Source organism: Phascolarctos cinereus, unplaced genomic scaffold (genome assembly GCF_003287225.1).
Source record: "Phascolarctos cinereus isolate Bilbo 61053 unplaced genomic scaffold, phaCin_HiC Scaffold_726;HRSCAF=1367, whole genome shotgun sequence".
NCBI lineage: Eukaryota > Metazoa > Chordata > Mammalia > Diprotodontia > Phascolarctidae > Phascolarctos > Phascolarctos cinereus.
Window position 1 is genome coordinate 169798520 of NW_027556098.1, and position 20887 is coordinate 169819406.

A 20887-nucleotide genomic window follows, 5' to 3' on the forward strand; every position below is an offset into this window, starting at 1 on the left:
CAAGAAACCACTCAAATCTCCTTACTTCTTTAATTGAACAACTTCAACTTTCAGTGCAACTCTTGGATTAAATGGGACAAGATATATTTTCAGAATGCAGCACAGAACATCATGGGAGCAACTTATACCATGGTGAAGTACAATATCATTTTACATAAAGTACCATTCTGAGATAAACAATAGGTTGCAAGCAACATATACTTATCTTTAAGTAATCAAGCAAACTTTTATGCTCTTGTCTAAATGTCCTCATCTGATCCTTCCTTTGAATTTGTTTTTTTATGCACACTATTAAATTTCTAAGTAGAAGAGGCTCCAGTGCAAAGGAATTCTTTCCATAATGAATATATTCCCTTCACTTGTAGAAAGAAAGAAAGAAAGAAAGAAAGAAAGAAAGAAAGAAAGAAAGAAAGAAAGAAAGAAAGAAAGAAAGAAACTCCTTTTGACTTCCTTCCTATTGAAAAGAGTTTTCATAATGACTTTATCAATTGCCTAAAGAATTTTAAATATGCCCGAGAGACACCTTAGAGACAATGTTAGCTATAGTCATTCTTTTTGAGGTAACTAGGAAAATAGTTTCAGTAACACACAGGAAATCTCAGGGCATTTTCTAAACAGGCTATGCTCCACTTTATGCAAAAGGTAAATTCCTGGGTTACATATATTTCACCAAGTTCTTTGATTGGGTTGAAAAAGGAATAGGGAGAAAACAAACAAAACCCCAAAACAGTAAAGACAACAAAGCACAAATAGACACAACTACTGATATATTTGTGATATATATTGTTTTTGTTTTTAAAATTTTCAAATATCTGTTGACAACGTTTGTATATGTAGATGTTTCAGTGAGGTTGCTATCATCACATGGAAGCAGAAGAGTCATTGGAATTAGCCAGCAGGCATTCATGAGTAGGGGTAAGAGAGGATGGGACTAAACATTTGTATTGTACCTATTACGTGCCAGGCACTATGCTAAGTGTTTTATAAACATTATCTCATTTGATCCTCACAACAACTCTGCAAGGTAGGTGCCACTATTACGCTCATTTTGTAACTGAGGAAATTGAGGCAGGCAGAGGTTAAGTAACTTGCTCAGTCACACAGCTAGTAAGTATTGAGGCTAGATCTGAATTCAGGTCCTCTTGATTTCAGGTCCACCACTCTATCCATTATGCCACCAAACTACCTCTAAGTAGTAAGCCATTTGTCATATGCATTTATTTCCGCAACAGGTAAGACTTCTCTTTTTTGTTTTATTTTTAAACCTAATTCCACATTAGTCATGTTGTGAAAGAAGAATTAGAACAAAAGGTGAAAACCACAAGGAAGAAAAAAACAACAAAAAAAGAGAAAATAATATGCTTTGATCTGCATTTAGACTCCATAGTTCTTTCTCTGGATGTGGATAGCATTTTCCATCATGAGTCTTTTGGAACTGTCTTAGATCATTGTATTTATAAGAAGAGCTATGTTTATCAAAGTTGGTCATTGCACAATGTTGCTGTTACTATGTACAATGTTATTCTGGTTCTGCTCACTTTACTCAGCATTAGTTCATGTAAGTCTTTACAGGTTTTTCTGAAATCTGCCAGCTCATTTCTTATAGCACAATAGTATTCCATTACACTCATATAGCACAACTTGTTCAACCATTCTCCAATTGATGGGCATCCCCTCAATTTCAAATTCTTTGCCACCGCAAAAAGAGCTGTTATAAATATTTTTGTACATGTTGGTCCTTTTCCCTTTTTTATGATCTCTTTCGGATATGGACCTAGTAATGGTATTGTTGCATCAAAGGGTATGCACAGTTTTATAGCCCTTTGGGCATAGTTAGAAATTGCTCCAGAATAGTTGGATCAGTTCACAACTCCACCAAGAAAGCATTAGGGAGATAAGACTTCTCTTATCTAGTGTTGGGGTATCCCATCAGTAAATTACACCTCCTAAAAGGAGTCTTTCTAACAAAAAATAAAATAAAAGAATTTGGCCATTTACATTAAATTGTACATAGGAAATTGAATGGTTTTCAAATTATAAAATGAGGAGATGAAAGCAAACTTGAGAGAGGTCATTTAGTCTACTCTATTCTACTAAAACTCAGAAGTATAATTACATTCAAATCATTCAAGAAGGTAAACATCTATTTTTTTCACATTTTCAGACTGTGACTTCTTAGCAATGATTCTCTGTCTTTCTACTTTCCCCTTTTGGTTGGGCATTTGAGAACATAAGAGAAATATGCCACCAACTGATTTGTCTCAGTCATAATCATCTATGTGTCCTCTCAAATATTAGAGCTTACTTGGGCATATCAAACGTGTGTCCAGGTGTATTTCATCTTTTTATCTTCGTGCTGCCTTCCCCAATCCATGCCATCTTTTTCATTGGCACTAAGTAGTAGTATGAAGCTACCACTTTGGGGCAGACCAACACCTTGTGCTCTCTCAAAATTTTTGTTTCTTTTCATGTCCTTTCTCTTACCATTTCTTCCCTTTTTTCTTTCCTTTCCCTTCTTGTTGTTTCCCTTTTCTTTTTGTTCCTTCTAATTCTTATACCTTCCCTTCTTTTCTTATTCTACTTCATTCCAGTAAATGATTAAGCATATACTATGTGTAAAGCACTGTTCTAGGCACTGTACATATAAAGAAAAAAAAAGAACCTGCCCTCAGGGTCCTTCTATCCTTTTGTTGTTGTTGTTTCATCTTTTCAGTTGTGTCTGACTTTTCATGACCACACTTGTGGTTTTCTTGGCAAATATACTAGAGTACTTTGCCATTTCCTGCTCCAGCTCATTTTAAAGATGAGGAACTGAGGTAAACAGGGTTAAGTGACTTGCCCAGGGTCTCACAGACTGTAAATATCTTAGGCCAGATTTGAACTCAGGAACATGAATCTTCCTGACTCCAGGCCTCATGCTGTTTCCACTGTACCACCTATCTGTCCTTCCATTCTGCTGGGAGATTATTACACATATAAAATTAAGTGCAGGGAAAGGAGGAGAGAAGGATAGGGAAAGAGGAAGGTGAGAGGAAAAAAGGGAAAAAGAGGAAGAAAGGAAAAGAATAAGGAGAAAGAGAAAGTCTGGGGGGGAGAGAAAAGAGAGAGAGAATTGAGTAGTCAAAAGAAGAAAAGAGGTGAATGCATTTCCATACAAGGGGGTTGCTAGGGTAGATGCCTGGGATGGTGTGGTACTGAAGTCAGAGATAGAATGATAAAGCCAACATGAATGGAATGCTGAATTTGTAAAAGGGAGACCCAGTTCAATGAGGAAGGAAAAGTAGGTGGGAATCAGATGATGGAGGGCCTCAAATATATGGCCAAGGAAAATATATTTTAGCCTAGAGCCAAGAGGGTGCCCAAGAGTCAGACCTATTCCACAGGAAGATTATTTTGGCAGCTGTTCTATGCCCCTCTAGGGCCTGCTCTTTTTAACTGAGGAACTGAACAAATTATTTGTCTTAAGGGTTCAGAATTTCAGCCCTCCCATAGAATATATGCATTCTATCAGTTTTCTTCAATATCAGGAACCAAATTCTGAAGCAACTAATGTTGAATTTCCAGTTATTTTTTGGTCAAAGTGGTTCCTATAGATAATATCTTACAGGTAACTAATGAAACAGCTTAACCTGTGATTAGGGTTATGCAGGAAGAGTGTCCCCAAATTCCTAGTGCAATTTTAAGTTACAAAAGTTTTAATAGCTTAAATAGTATGTATGTATGTATAAATAGAATATATATTATAATACTATATATATGTATGCGTTTATATGTGTCCAGATCCCTCTGTGTGTGTGTGTGTGTGTATGTGTGTGTATGTGTGTGTGTGTGTGTATACACAGAGTATTAGGGATTTGGGGACATCTTGTATATATGTCTGTGTATGCATATGAAAAAACTGTAATTACTATAAGCTAATGGCTAATTAAATGGCTGGTTCCATCTACAGAAAAAAGTCACTGATTAGTTATTCCTGGGTTCTGGGCTGCATTTAAACAATGTGCTTTCAGAGGCTGCTTATCTCTACTTTTAAGAAATTTACAGAAGGGGCAACTCAAGCATTTTTTAATTTGTAAAATGTCACACTTTCAACTCTGAAAAGCATCTACCATCACCTTCTATATCTTATATTTGCAAAAGCACTCCAAAGTCTCAGGATGCTGTGCAAAGTGCTTTCCAAAGCCACCACAGTCAACAAGGTTGAGTTTCCTTTTAAAAATGAAAATGATAAGATTGAGCTAGATGATCACTAATGTCCGTTTAAGATCTAACATTCTCAGATCTATGACTTAAGAGCTTGAAGACTGAAAGAAATTTGACTTAATTTTTTTTTCCTTTCATTTGGGCAGCTGACTGTTTTTCAAAGTTGAAAGAATCCCAAGACTCTGCCCTTGGCCGTGTTCTGCTTAATTTTTTTTAAGCAATGACTTGGTTGATTACATAGATTGAATATGTATGAAATTTTCAGGTGACACAAAATTGGTTGGATAGCATAATCAGTATTCAAACAGACATCAAACTAGAACATTGGGAACAATCTAATAAGATGAAACTTAATAGTGTTAAAAATAAAGTTTTATGCAAGCTTCAAAAATTCAACTGTTGAAGTACTAATGGGAAGATATTGCACAGGCAACAATTCAACATATAACAAAATGAGGGTTTCAGTGGTTTATAAGATGAATATGAATCAATAATATTACATAAGAGCAAATGAAGTATAACTAAAATATATAGGTTTCAGGAGTTGGAGTCAAGAAGAAATAGGTTTGGGGGCATCTAGGTGGCATAGTGTATAAAGAACCTGCCCTGGACATGAAGACCTGAGTTCAAATTCAGCCTCAGATATAACTAGCTGTGTGACCCTGTCAAGTCACTTAACCCAGATTGCCTACAAACAAAAACAAAAACAAAAAAAAGAAAAAGAAGAAATAAGATTGGAGCTTGCCTTCAGAAACTTACAAGCTGGGTGATCCTGGTCAATTCACTTAACCACTGTGAAACTACTCAAATTCCTTGTCTCTAAGGTAAGGATACTCATAGCACCTATATCATTCAGATAATCAAATGAGGTACTATCATAAAAGTGCTTTGCCTATCTTAAAGTGCTATGAAATGTTCATTAATATCAAGTAACAAGCATTTATTAAATAACCACTGTGTGTAAAACACTGAAGGTACAAAACCAAAATAAAACAGATTCTATTATTAATATTAGTTAATATCAGTATTCACATGGCAGTTGAAAAACACAAATATAGTCCCCAGGATGAAGAAGAAGGTGATGGTCCCACTCTACTCTGTCCTTTGTAGACCATACATGAACTGCTCTGTTTAGTCAGGGACATAGCATCTTGAGATAAACATTGATATTCAGATGGGGGTGGCCAGGATGAATTACGACAAGAGCCCAATCATTCTTTTCTCTGAATACTTTCTGAAGTAATAGTTTTCTCCCTCCCTCTTGCAATTCTCTTTCTCAGTTCAAACCCCATCTGTCTTTTCTACTCATCTAAATCCCATGAATCCTTCAAGGTCAAACTCTAGTGGTACCTCCTAAATGAAGTTTTCCCTGACTACTATATGAATCTTTTCACATTTGTTCACATACAGGCTTATGTCATTGCTTCTTTCATTAATGCTACTTTGTCTTCCCAACCAAACTATAAGCCCTTTTATGCCAGGGACACTGCCATACTTCTTTTGTCACCATATGACAGAGCACTAATCATATAGCAGGTGTCAACAAGTTGGTTGTGATTGATTAAGACAAGCATTTTCTGGAATAGAGGGGAAGTATTTGCTTTGTGAGCACTACTGGAGGTAAATATTTCAGATTCCAAGAGCAAGCACTAGAGTAGCAGAGGAAAATGTCTTAGACCCAGAAATACAAGCCAAAAGTCATAAATCGCCCTTTTGGCATTTTTCTTCCTGTTAGAAATGAAGATTCTTTTTATATTAATGATTTACAGAAGCTAAAGATATTTCTTTAAATCTACTTTTGCTCAGTCATATCCTTGAAATAAGGTGACCCATCAGCTCATCACATATACTGTCCTCTTTGGATGACTTGGATTTTCAAATTGCTCAAAGGTTTTAAACTCTACTGTGACATTCATGAGACTGGCTCTAAACTGGCTCTTGATCTATTCTGAATTCCTCTTTTCTATATCCAAATGAAACTTAATCATAAGTATTAGATGCTCATTTTTCAATTAATATTACCTAAAATCTTTTTTGAATTTTTCAAGTTTTTTTCCAAATTTACCAAAAAGATAAATACTATAGATTCCAAATATCCAAATATTTTCAGAACTAATATCAGTTCTTGCCATTAATATTAATCAATATTTTGCTTTATTTGAGAGGGAAGGGGTAGCCTGAGCAGTGAGGTGAGAAAGAAAATACAGCTGTACCATGGATAACCTACAATAGAGGTCAATGCTTGGCTAGAGAGAAAAGTATAGGTACATACAGGCAATTTGACTGACTTCGACTTTGTGAAGGCACTGCCTTCAGCTTATGGTTTTACCATGTTGATCATAAAAAATATAATAAAAATAATTTTGCAATGCTTAGCATTAAAATATTTTGATTAAATTTAAGAATTTGTGTTTGAAAAGAATAACTAAACAAATTGAGAGAATTTATAGGGGAGCCATTTACAAACAATTAAATACATAATCACAATGGTTGTGAGCCAACAATATGCAGGCTCCATGTGAAATGAAACTCCCATCCAAAGAACACGGGCTTCTGTTTGTTGAATTAAAAGAACTATTATTGGAAAAAAACTTATAAACATTTGTTCCTGCTCTAAAATTCATTCCATGGAAAGCCACAGTGCAAAAAAAAAAAAGCAAAAAAACCTAAAACACACTACACTGTTCATAAAAATTGTAAAAAAAGTTCATTTTTTCTATTGTATGTTTTGGGCCTTTGGCTCTTGAAAATACAAACAATAATCCCATCAGTGAGATAAAACTATCCAGGTAGTAGGAATTATAATTAGTAATTTCAGGTCACTGACAGGCTAGCCAACAGTATCTTCAATTCATTCAGTTAGACAGTTCCCAATGAATGGGGGGGGGAGGAATTTAGAGAATTTGGAATTCTTAAGATAAACTTAAGAAATGGATTGACTTGATTAGGTTAAAACTGTATCTCCCTAAATTCACGTGCTGATAATTCCTTTGATATCACATATTCAAATGAATTGCTAGACAGAGCATTTCCTCCTTTTGGCAAATACACTATTAAATACATTAACTTGGAAGATTAAGGTGGTCTTTTTTTTTTTAAGGTTGGAGGAGGTGGAGTCCACAGCCTTATTTGTTTAGGGTGGAAATGCTTTCCACTAATGCAACTGTAACTTCTAGTCTTTGAGAATTTGTTTAGTGTAGCAATTGGAGGTGAAGTGATTTGCCCATGGTCACACAGTACAAGGCATTAGGCAAGGCTTGAGCCGCCTCTTCTTCTTGAGCCACGTGACTACAAGGCAGAACCTTTATCCATTATACCAGGCTGCCTCAATAAGATAAGAAAACAAAAATAAAAAGTCATATATATAACACAGTTTTTCTTCATCTTTCTAAGCTGTATATGATGTTACAGGTAGTGATTCTTTAAAAAAAAGTAAAGTTTTGCATTCCAAGTTATTTAAGCTGTCATAATTGGCTTTGGAAAATGTATACCTCCTTTGTTTTCTGTTTCTTTTTTTCATAGGAGTGAAATCAATAAACAAACACTGACTATCAATCTCCAAACTACGTAGTCATATTTCATTTTCAAAACTAAATGCCTTCCATGATGAATTACAGTCATTAAGCAGGATGATCCTCTGTATAGTAACTTCAGACCATGCAGATATGACTAAGCTGCTGACAGTAAAGTGGGGGGAAGGGGTTGACTTTTAATAATTTCTCAATCCAAAATGTAAATATTATCAAATACACACAGCCCTTATTGATGAGCCATCATAATAAATCCCACAATTTCTTACAATATTTCCAAGTTAGGGTTCAAATTTTGAAGATAAAATGCTTTTAATTTCCCTTGAAACCTTTCTCAGGCCCAAAGCAGTTTGAGATTTATTAATTTGTTCAGTTATTCAATCACATATATATTTGTTTTTTGTTTAGCCCCATTATCAGATTCAAAACCACCTGCAGAAATCATCTAATAGTGAAAAACATATTACCAAGAAAGATTCTTTTTTCTACATGGCAACATCAAATACTTCTGGGAAACCTGTCATCCAGTGTGATATACATGGTTCACTTGTGGAACACCATTACACAAGGACAGGAAATTTAAAAGACACCTTTTGAGAAGTTCTTTGTAGACATACAAGGATCAGGACAGAACCTAACCCAGTGTTATTCTTTCTTCCCTACCTCCTCCTGAGAGTATTCTGATACTGTGTTAACTTTTTGTAAGTCAGGGCTGGGGATGATACATGCAAACAACCCTTTATGGTCTTTGCATTATTGTTACTAAATATTTTAAGCACTGATGTTTTCCTGTGTTATTATTTTATTGTCCTCCTAATTTTGTCTTAAAGGGTAGTGAGATCTGGCTTATTTGACTGTCTTACCAAGCTATCTGTAAAACCATTGTCCTCTACAATTTCCTGCTATGTTTTGAAGTAATATTGCTTACAATCTTCTGATCAGCCTTATGTGGACATTTCAAAAATATGTTTATATTCTAAATCCATGGCTTCCTTGGTGAGGACAGCAAGTGGCTATTTATTTATTTATTTATTTATTCATTCATTTAGGTCAAGTCAGATTCTAGGCTCTTTTGTACTTTTTATTGTGACAATTGATTTGCCTTTCTATTCCCAAACCTACTTTTCTTCCTCAGCATGACCTACAGTTACTTCACCTCATCATATATTTTACCTTGTATTGGCCTGGCTTTCCATCTGCCCAATCTCAATCCATTAGTGAACAAGCTCCATGATACTCTTCTTTCTACTGTGGTCATTCTCAAAGTATAGATGCAGGATCCCTGGGGTCCCTGAGAGCATTTCAGGTGTTTACAAAGTCATTATTACTTTTATAATAATACTAAGGTATTTTAAATTCTAATATGGTAAAAACCAATTGATATAACACATATAAATAAAAACTCTTGGGAGGGTCTTCAATAATTTTTAAGAGAATAAGGTGGTCCCGAGACAAAAAAAAATTTGAGAAGCATAGCTCTATACCATTCCATTGCTCCCTTGCCCTATCAGCACAGAGGCCATGCCGAAATTGGTCCTAGATTGCACAACAATGAATCTTTTTCACTCCTACTCAGGCCCCTGAATGGAATTTGCTGAAGTCTCCCAACTGAGCTGAATTGTTCCACTACAAATTTGTTATCTAGTATGAACTGGTAGCTTATTGCAACAAGGCAATGATTCTACTCCTCCCAAATTAGTTATCCACACTCCACAGCAGCTCTTCCAAACCTTCTCTCCTTTCCTTTCACCTTATAACAGTAGTCCCTCTCCAACATCTTTTTAGCTGAGGTTCTTGCCCCATACTTTGCAAAAAAAAAAGAAAGAATAAAGAAAAATTAAGGTTATTTCCTGAGAACTCACTCCCACTTCTACCCTTTTCTTCACGTGGTAACTCTGTATCTCACAACATCTCACAACATCCCTTAACTTCATCCCCCACCATTTCTTCCTTTCCTTCAGTCTCTGATAAAGAAGTGTCCTCATCCTCACCAAGGTCAACCCCTTTACTTCTACCTCTGACCTCACCTTCTTCAATATATTTTCCTCAGTATCAACCTCCCTTTGTCATATTCAATCTTTACCTAGCTATTGGTTCCTTCGCTGATGTATATAATTATACATTAGGCTCCTTCATCCTTAAAATATCCTCACTGGGATCATGCTATCATCCCGTAACTGTACTCCTCTTCTTAGTCATGCTAGTGACAATGGTGGAAATTTCTGGGGAATTGAGAGGCTAATTGACAACCAAACTCTCCACTGTGGGAAAAGTAGCTTTGGGTGGGTAGTCTGCTGAGAAATATTTAACATCTGGCTCTCTGGAGGGAAAAAGCATGCAAGATGTACTTTTAAGTTTAAGCTATAATTATTAACATTTTATCTATCACAACAGAACAATAAAATCAATACAATAACAAATCAATTCCTTATTTTTAGTATTTGCTGATTTTTGAGGTATAAAATGCTCACTGATTATTTAAGAATCTGTTCTCCCAATCCGGTGTGAGCCAGCTTTAGAACACCTCTGCAGTTTGGGACATTACTGCTGGTCTTAGTATGACGGAGGGACTCACAAGAGTTTTAACATTCTAAGTCTTCTTCACTTAAAAGGTCGGGGAGTCTACTATGTTCTTATTCCTTCCAGCTCTAAGTTAATTCTATTATCTCTGATCCAGGCAATACATAAGAAGCACCACCTAGGGTCACAAAACCTGGGTATCATGGGTATCATTCTGGACTCTTCCCTCTCTCCACCCCATATCTAATCTGTTGCTGATTCAGATCAATTCTACCTTCCTGGCATCTCTCATATACTTCCCCTTCTCTCTTCTGACTGCCACCACTCTCCTTCAGGTTATCACTTCATGCCTGGATTAATTCAATAGTCTTCTGTTTGGTTTCCCTACCTCAAGCACCTCTAGTCAATTTTTCATCCTTTTGTAAAGTGATCTTCCTAAAGTTCAGGTCTGATCCCCATTCAAAAAGCTGCAATGGCTCCCTAATACCTACAGGCTCAAATATAAAATCCTGTTTGTCTTTCAAAGCCCTTTCTAACCTGACCCCTCCTAACTTTCCAGTCTTCTCATATCTCATTCTCCTCTCTACATTCTTTGATCCAGTGACACTGTCTTTCTTAACTATTCCTACATGAACTTCAATGCATCCCCAAATCTCTTTAATTATAATGCCATCCTTCTGTGATAATCTTCAATTTATCCTACATATATCTTGTCATTACATAGTGATCTGTACATTGTCTTCTCTATTTATATGGTGAACTCCATAAGATGAATGACTATTTTGTTTTTGTCTTTACTCTTTTTGTCTATCTTGGAATTCCCAAAGCTTAATACATCCCCATGCCTGGCACATATTGCATGCTTAACAAATGGAGAGGTTTATAGGCACTCGCTATGTGACCCTGGGGAAGTCATTTAACCTTTCTCAGCCTCAGTTTCCTCAAATGGAAAATGAAAATAAGGATAGCACCTACCTCAGAGGTTTGTTATTAGGATCACATGTTAAGTATTTTGTAAACCTTAAAGTACTATAGAAATGTTATTACTGTGGCTGAAAGGGGTTAGTTTAGAGACTCAGTAGGATTTATATCGATAAGACATTTGAAACACAGATAGTGGGCATTGTTAAAAATGTAATGATGGTTTAAAAAGGAATTTTAAAAAAAACTTAACTGTTTCAATTGCCTGAATTTTCACTCAAAGACATTCCCTAGGAAATGGGGGAAGGGAATTTACAGTATATAGAGGAGTATATGGCATAGTTTCTCCTCAAGAATTACACTTTTCTAATAGGCATGGGAAAACCACTCAGTAAGAGACATCTGGGGATTATGTATGACATTTGCAAAGGCCTGGCTTTAATAATTTAATTACCACATGCAATAGGAAAAGGGTTCCCAGCCACAGAACCATAACCAGGAATTCTTTTGCACAAGACAGATTCAATTGAGTTTGAAGGGAGATGGAAGACAGTAGCCCAACGCCAGGGATAATCTACCCATTTATATGTTCTGGGAAAGGGAATAACCTATATAATTCACCTCTTTACCCAAGAAAATAACCTTTGTACCTGAACTATGTCCCAGAGTTGCCATGCTCTAAAGAAAGTGTATGTGTTGGGGTAAAGGGAGCAGAGATGGCAGCTTGGGATACTGTTCTAAGAAAATAGTCCCCAAAAGCAGCTAGTTGGCATAGTGAATAGATTGCTGCACTTGGAGTCAAGAAGACCTAAGTTCAAATACTGCCTAACATTAGCTATGTGATCCTGGACAAGTCACTTAACCTCTCTCAGTCTCAGTTTTCTCACCTGTAAAATGCGGATAAGAGTACCTACCTTACAAGGGGTTTGTGAGGAACAAATGGGATAATATATGATAGGTGTTTTGCATATAAACCCTAGCTATTATTATATGAAAGAGCTACCACAGCTCTTAGTTCTAGGTAAAGAATAGTGTTGGTGGGTCAGAAGACCACCGTAGTGAGAAAATGTATCCTCAGTCATATGTCAGCATCCTGGAGCAAAGCCACAATCTCTTCTCACTAGTTATACTTTTGCCCACCAGACCTTTTTCTACTGCCTCTTTTGGTGTTTCTGTCTTTCAAATTGTAAATTAGGTGAAGCTAAACTGATCAACAGAACAAAATTAGCCCTATATTTCATTCATGGAGTACACTGCACATTCAACTAGAATGCCATTGTTGTAGCTTGCCATGATTAATTAATCTTGTTGCATTTGACACTTACAGACATGGCATTGGAACCTCTTGAACTCCATGTGTAAATTTATGCAAAGTACAACCCCTTCCAGCACTTCTTTGACCTTCCGGAGAGCTGGGAAGCCCTGGCCATCATCTCCAATTTGGGAGCTGTCTTTGAGAATAGTCTGAACCCTCAAGAGTAGGCCCTGTGGGTTGAAACATGAAGACTTAAACTAGTTTGCAAAATGTGAATTTGAAACCAAACTCCTCTTTCCCTTTTACTTCTGGGAGGCTGAAAAACAGAGAAGGACAGAAGGGAAACTCAGATAACACATTCCCTTAACTGTGTCGTGCAATGGGGCTTATGAGAAGCCGAGAGGAGGCCAATAGCGGCACCACTCAGAAAACAACATGATCAGAACAAACACAAATCAGCAGCTGGTGAACAGAAGGTGTCTGTACATTGCCCAGGACAAGAGACACCTGATGGACGATGTAAAAAATGGCATCTGAGACACGTTCTCTCTCCTCTTTGTGCCAACGACCTAAAATAATGAGCATGCCCATCACTACATTTGCCTTTCCAATAAGCCACAGTAAGAGCTGTAAGGAGCCAACAAGTTTGGGCCAAATAACACTCACAGTTAAACTTCTCCCTCCATTCCCCAAATATCAACATTGGCTGAGATTTGAAACCAGCTCAAAATGAGTGTTCTCTCTCTCTACCTCTTGCTTTTAGAGATAAAGGCTAGCAAGTCCTGTTGCTAAACCATTCTGCTGCCTATTTTGCTATATAATCCCATAGTGGATCACTGAAACTCACAATGAGAATTTAAACAAACATTCCTTTCATGGACACCCTGAATACCAGAGGGAATTTAGACTCCAACTTGTCATGTACATAATTCCCTGAGTACATGAAATTTTTCCCCTTTCCTTACAAGAGGACCTAGATTCTGTTTGAGTTTTGGGAATCCAGGGATGTGCTAAAGTCATCTCTGACAGCTCTTGAAAGAGGATTGTGAAATTTTGATTATGAGCATTTATACCTCAGAAATTTGTCAAACATTACAAATCAGAGTTTGAGTAATTGTTTTGTTCAGTGTATAGTCTCAAATAAGTGTTGGAGAAAATGTTAATAATGGAGATTAAATTTTAAAATACGTCCTTTTATTTTTAGAGAGCCAATCGTTAAACATTTACCAGCAAACTCCTGGTTGGGCCTATCATTTTTTCTTTGGGTCCTCAGTGCCTAGAACAATATCTTTTGCAGAGTAGATATGAAATCAGTGCTTGTTATGCAAGACTGGATAGTGAAAGGAATTCACTCTTGCTTAGCTTTGAGTAATACAAATGGTGCCATGTAACATCATACAGCATCCTGCAAAAGCCTTAGTGCAGCTTTAAGCTATCAAAGCTATTTAATCATGGATAAATTGCTTTGTCTCTCTATTCCTCAGTTTTCTCATCAGTAAAATGGAGATGATGAGGTTTTTTTTTGTTGTTGTTGTTGTTGTTATTCAGTCATGTCCGACTCTTCATGACCGCAGTTGGATACTTTCCTGACAAGGATCCTGGAGGGATTTGCCATTTCTTTCTCCAGCTGATTTTACATGTAGGGAAACTGAGGCAAATAGGGGTAAGTGGCTTGCATAGGGTGACGCAGTTAGTAAATGTCTGAGGTCAGATTTGAACTGACAAAGATGATTCTTCCTGGCCTAACACTGTGCACTGACACTGGCTAATGAACAAGCTAGCTGCCAAATAATAAATTATTGAAGCTTAAAATTGCACTAAGACTTTTGGGATAACCTGTACTTGTTTCTATGCAAAGGTAAAATGTAACTTTTGCAAAAGTATATTTTTAGAGAGGTTAGGAAAAATGAGCACCCCCCCCACCCAAAATCAAAACACATACACCCACACACACACTCACACATATACACATACATGCGTATGCATACATTTTCTGATCTAATAAAATAAAGTGTTTTGTTTTGTTTTGTTTTCTGTAGCCCTATCCTAACTTTCCTACCCTGCTTTGATTGGGCCTCTTAGTAACTACCATCTAATTGACTGGTAAGTGTTCACCACCACCTAGAACATAATTTGAGCTCTTATCTTCACTGCCTTTTGTACAAACCCAAGCCCCATAAGACCCATTGGATTCATAATAAGTTCACAAAATCCTAGTTAAGAATCAGTTTTTAGCATTTAACAAGGCAAACTATGTCACATCTGCTGTTTTATGAACATCCAGCTAAGGAACTCTACAATCTTCACATATAACTATTGTCCTAGAAAGAAAATTTAAGTTTCTGACATTTAAATTCCCAGTTCAGTATATTTTACATAAAACCACCCAGGCAACTCATTTCACTCAAGCGTCAAAGTTTGCAGGCAAGTTTATTGGAATTCCTTGTTATAGTTCATCAGTCAGAAACATCTAAATCTGCAACATAGTGAACCAAATTAAGCAATAACTTCAATCCCTTTATTTAACTACCCAAAACAGAAATTTTTTATCCTCGTCCTTGATACTTGGTTTTCCATTTCAACTCTTCTCTCTAAACTCTCAAAATGGTTCAAATTTTAAAATACATTTGTGAGCATACTTGAGCTTCTTAATCATGGAGTCAGAAAAGAGCCCAAAGCAAGAAGGTTCCATTGATATTTTAATCAAAGCAAGCAGAGCTAAAAATAATTTGGTCATTTAATTCCAGTCTTCTTACTTTCATTGAGAGAAATATCTAGAAACTCTGCCCTCTGCCTGAAAAGATTGAACAACTGGTTAGAAACCTACCACAGCTGTTTTGTTCAATAAGGGCCACCTCTTGATTTTTTTTTAAATCCTTTTCTAGGCTTATTTTCCTCATGACAGTTTCATTGCATTTGTTGGGTTGTAAACCATGTAAAGCTCACCAATAAAACGGCTGTGATCTGTACAAGTAATAGCAGGCATGTCTCATAAACAAGATAAGTTGTTTCTTGCCAATATTGCTACACTTCATAAATAGAAACTCAAGTCTGTTTTGTGTTTTCTAGATCAGTAGCATAGTTTTATTTTAATTAAACACAACATATAAAATATTCATTTATGAAACAAACATCATTGTTTTTTAAAACATTCTATTAAATTAAATTATACAGCTCTTGCCATAAAACCCTGAACAAAAGAACCATTTTGAATTTTAAGTGGATTGGTACAGTTTAAGTGTCCATCAATAAAAATTGTATTAGGAACACTGTAACGGGACCATGAATAAATGAACTATTTATATTTCCTGATAATGTAAGTGCTTATATGAACTCATTCCAATTTCCAAACACTAGTCATTTCAGCTGTGGTGGTAATTAAGAAACTATAATATCTGGAGCTGAAAGATGATGCTAGAGTAAGTTCATATGGTAGTTTTTAAGCGTTTCACTCCATCAATGACATAATTTACTGTTACATTTTATTAGACCAGAACTGAGTGACTTTGATAAGGCCAGTGAAGATCCTTTGAAGGTGGATTTCTTTACAAAACCTTATGATGAAGTGAAAAAGATAATGGAGTAGGTGACTGGGTTTACAATCTCAGCTAACTAGCTCAGTGACCTTGGATATATCATTTCAAATCCATGATGTATTCTCCCATTTGCAAAATAGGGTATTAGCCCATATAAGCAGTTTGTAACTTGAGGTCCATGAAGGTTTTAAAAAATATTTTGGTAATTATTTCAATATATTTTATTTCTTTTGTAATCCTATGTACTTTGTAGATTCTAATCCATAGATCTCATCATCCAGCCCAAAGCGTCCATCATATGAAGGTTAAGAACCCCTTGCAAAATGATAGAATTTTTTTTTGCAATTTTGATGTCCACATTTCTGCATTATAGGTCTAGAGTGGGTTAGTGGAAGGTATCTGTTAATTTGGGGGTACTGTTTTATTTTATCTAGGAAGTCATAAATCTCCTCAGCCCTCACTTTTCCCATCTGTAAAATGAAAAAGTTAGACTAAATGATCTCTAAGGCCCCTTCTACTTTTCATTCATTAACTCATGGATTTCACAACAATCCTGTGAAATAAGTACTTCAAATATTACTACCCAATGAAGAAACTGAAGGTCAGAAAAGTTATGTGACTTGCCTACCGTCACATAACCAGGAGGTGGCTAAGATAAAATTCAAACCTAAATTTTCCTGGTTCAATATACTATAGTATAGGCAAAATTTAGCTCTTAATTCCATACTATGATATTTTTCGTGATTACTGTATGTGTGTTAGATCTGATTCTACAAATACGTTAAAGTAATGGGAAAGAAAGGACCAGGTCATGCTTCTTCTGTAGCTCCACACACCTAGCACAGTGCTAAGTACTGAGCAGCTTCTCTGTAAATATTTGTTGATCAGTTACCCAGTTGGAAGAAAACAACAGACTTGGTTGAACTGGGCACACTAAAATAGCAACTTGCCAACTTACTTGAAAGTCAGCTACTTACAATGTACAAATCTATAAAAAACAAAAAGAAAATATAGTGACAAAATGTAGTTTTAATCTGGTTGGGATCTTGAATTAATTAAAGTTTAAGACTATCATCAAGGTTTCAATAAATTATGGTGCTGACATAGAGTAGTGACTAGAGTTAGATATCAGTCAGCTGACTTGAACCCAACACTAATCAAGGCACAATGAAGAATATTTCTAAATATCACTTTAAAAATGAACATATTCTTAGTGCCAGAAAATCTGACTTTCTATAACATTTTATTTAAGTCGAATGATATGTTTTATAAAGAAAATTCAAAGGGGAACACTTTTCAAACTTCACCAAAGGCCCACCAAGAGTCTTGGTCTAACTTTAAGCTGACATTCCTCAGGTTATTTTCTGAAATACTTCCTTTACATAGTTGTTTTCATTAAATAATCTTTTCCTATGCATATTGTGAATTTCATCCTCTGTAAGAGGGTACTTTCCCCTGGAAGAAATCTAAACGAAAACTCCTAGAAATATTATAGCCAAAATACAGAGCTTCTAGGCCAAAAAAAAAAATACTGAAAGCAGCCACAAAAAAAAGAATTCAAATACTGAGGAGCCACAGTCAGGGTCATACAAGATACAGCAGCTAACACTTTAGAAAAGTGAAAAGCTTGTGTCCAAAAGACACAAGATTTAGGCTTACAGCTAAAAATAACTTATCCATCAAAACAGAGTATAATGCTATAGTGAGGAAACTATACTTTTATAAAATAATAGTCCCAAGAATTCCTGATGAAAAGATGAGAAATGCAGAGAAACTCCGAAGTGCAAACACTGCAGTTAACAGAAATAAACAAAACGAATAACATGAGCAAACAATCATGAATTACTAAATAAGGAAAAACTGTTTAGATTATAAAATTGGGAGTGGATACATGTATCCCCCCATGACTATATTGTCACCAGGGGTAATAGAAAGATTCTAATTAGAGAAGCTGAGAGTGGTTCTGTTATGTTTTATGATCTTAACAACAACAACAACAACAAAAGAATGGGAAGGGACAAGAATGGGAATTCAATAGGAATGGGGAGATGAAGTATGGAGGGGTGTATTTCAATTAGGATACCCAATCAAAAGTCTGTACAAGCAAGAAGGAAGGGTTGGGAAGGGCAGAGGCTAAAACTTGAATATCATCTTGTCTTTACTGGTAAAAGGAGGAAGAAGATATACAGAAACATAGTTGAGTACAGAAATACATTTCTTCAGTACAGAAAGGGGGCAATGAAAATGGAAGAATAAAAGAAAAGGTAGATTGAATGAAAAAGTGGTCTTAAGCAAATCAAACTCTTAAAGAGGGGGTAGGAGATAGAGAAAGAAATGTATGAGAGCGTAAGAGGAAATACAAAAACAAAATTAATAGCTATAACTATAAATGTGAATGGGATCACACATAAATTGGAAAAGAATAGTAATAGAGAATAGAAAGGAGAAATCCACAATGTGTTGATTACAAGAAACACAATTGAAACAGAAAGATGACCACAAAGTTAAAATAATGGGTTGAAATAAAATATATTATGTTTCCACTGAAGTATAAAAGGCAAGCATTAAAATCATAACTTTGGGAAAGTAACAGGAAAACTAGACTTAATTAAAAGAGACAAATTACATTCTTGAAATGTGCCATAGAAAATGAATTTACACCAATACTATGCACATTCGCTCTAAAAAGCAGAGCATCTAACTACTGAAATGAAAAATTAAATGAGTTAAATGGGTAAATAGACAACAAAAAGTCAGACCTAGATAAATCTAACAAGGAAGGAAGCAAGGAAGAAAAGAATGAATGAAGGAAGGAAGGAAGAAAGGAAGGAAGGAAGGAAGGAAGGAAGGAAGGAAGGAAGGAAGGAAGGAAGGAAAGAAGGAAGGAAGGAAGGAAGGAAGGAAGGAAGAAAGGAAGGAAGGAAGGAAGGAAGGAAGGAAGGAAGGAAGGAAGGAAATGAACGATCTGAATAGAATTTTAGAAAATTTAGATATGACAGACCTCTGGAGATTGTTGAATAAAAATAGAACATACATATTTCTCATCTGTCTGTGGCATGTTCACAAAAATTTACAATGTATTAAGGCATAAAAAGCCTTACAAATAAATGCAGAAATAAATAATAAACAAAACATTTGTGGAACATAATGTAATAAAATTATATTCAATAAAAAAGAAACATAATTAATTCGAGATTAATTACCAACCCTAAAGAATGGATGGGTCAAAGAACAAATCACAGAAATATTCAACAATTTTATTAAAGATAATAACAACAATGAGACAATATGCCAAATCAGTTCTTAAGGGAAATTTTACATCTATGAGCAATTTCACCAGTAAAGGAGAGAAAGAGCAAATCAGTGAACTGGGTATGCAACTAAACAAATTAAAAAACTAAAAAAGAAAAATTAAGTACTTAAAATTGAAAATAAAAATCTTGAAAATCAAAGAAGAGATTAACAAAATTTAGAGCAAGAATACTGAATTAATTAATAAAAGTAGTCATTTCAATATAGTAGATAAACTATGAGCTAATAACAAAATAGGAGAAAATCAAATACCTGTATGAAAATATCTATCAATACCTATATCAAAAATGAAAAAAAAAGAATTCATAACCAAGGACAAAAAATAAAAGAAATTATTAGGAACAATTTCTTCTAATTATATACTAATAAACCTGACAATCTACATGAAATAGATTGAATATTTACAAAATGTATAAAATGTCCAAATTAATAGAACAAGAAATAGAGGCTGCAGTGCAATCTTATAAAACAAAATACTACAATCCACAAATGAACTTCCAAGTTGAAAAAACAAAAAGATAGATTTACAAACAAATTCCAACAAACATTTAAAGACCAATTAATTCTAATATTACATAAATTTTCTAAAATGAGAAATTAATGGTTCCTACAAAATTCTTTATATGATGCAAATATAGTCTTGAAACCTATACCAGGCAAATTAAAACAAAGAAATGTATAGACCAATATTCCCAGTGAATATTGACACAAAAATTTTAAATAAAATATAAGCAGGGTGACTATAACAGCACACAAGAAAGATCATACATTATGACCATACTGGATTTTATTAGAATTGTACAGTTGCTTCATATTAGGAAAACAATAAACATAATTGAATATATTAATATCAACAATAAAAACCATACAATTACATGAACAGATGCGGAAAATACGTTTTCACAAGATGTAACATGCACAATTTAAAAAAAAAAACAAAAAACATTGGAATAAATAGACTTTCTCCCAATATAAGTTTTTTCTATCTCAATCCAAGAGCCAGAATTATCTACAAGTACAATACACTAGAAGCCTTTCCAATAAGATCAGGAGTAAAGCTGTGCTTTCCAATATTGCCATTATTTAATATAGTTTCAGAATTTCTAGCTATAGCAATAGACTATTGCTATAAGAAAGTGAAGGAATAATAAAAGGCAAATCAGAAATTTTTGCATGGGATTTTTGCATGTGATATGATGATTTACTTAGGACCCTAGAGTGTCAATGAGAGAACTAACTGAATTATAACATATATAAAGTCTCCAGGAGTCTACCTGCCATTGTCCCATTGATAAATGATCAAAGATTATGAACAGAGTAACAAAGTAAAAAATATGATATCATATCTATATAACTATATAAAAATACTAATAATCACTAATATTTAGAGAAATTGAAAGTAATTAACTCTGATTTTAACCCACAGATTGGCAACATTAACAAAAAGGAAAATGAGAAATGTTGGAAAGGTTGTGGGAAAACAGGTATCCTCATGCACTGTTGGCAGAGTTATAAACTGGTTCCATCATTTTGGAAATCAAGATCCATTAAACTTTATATGCTCATTGCCTTAGCCATACCACTACTAGGGCTAGGAGAATAAAGAAAAA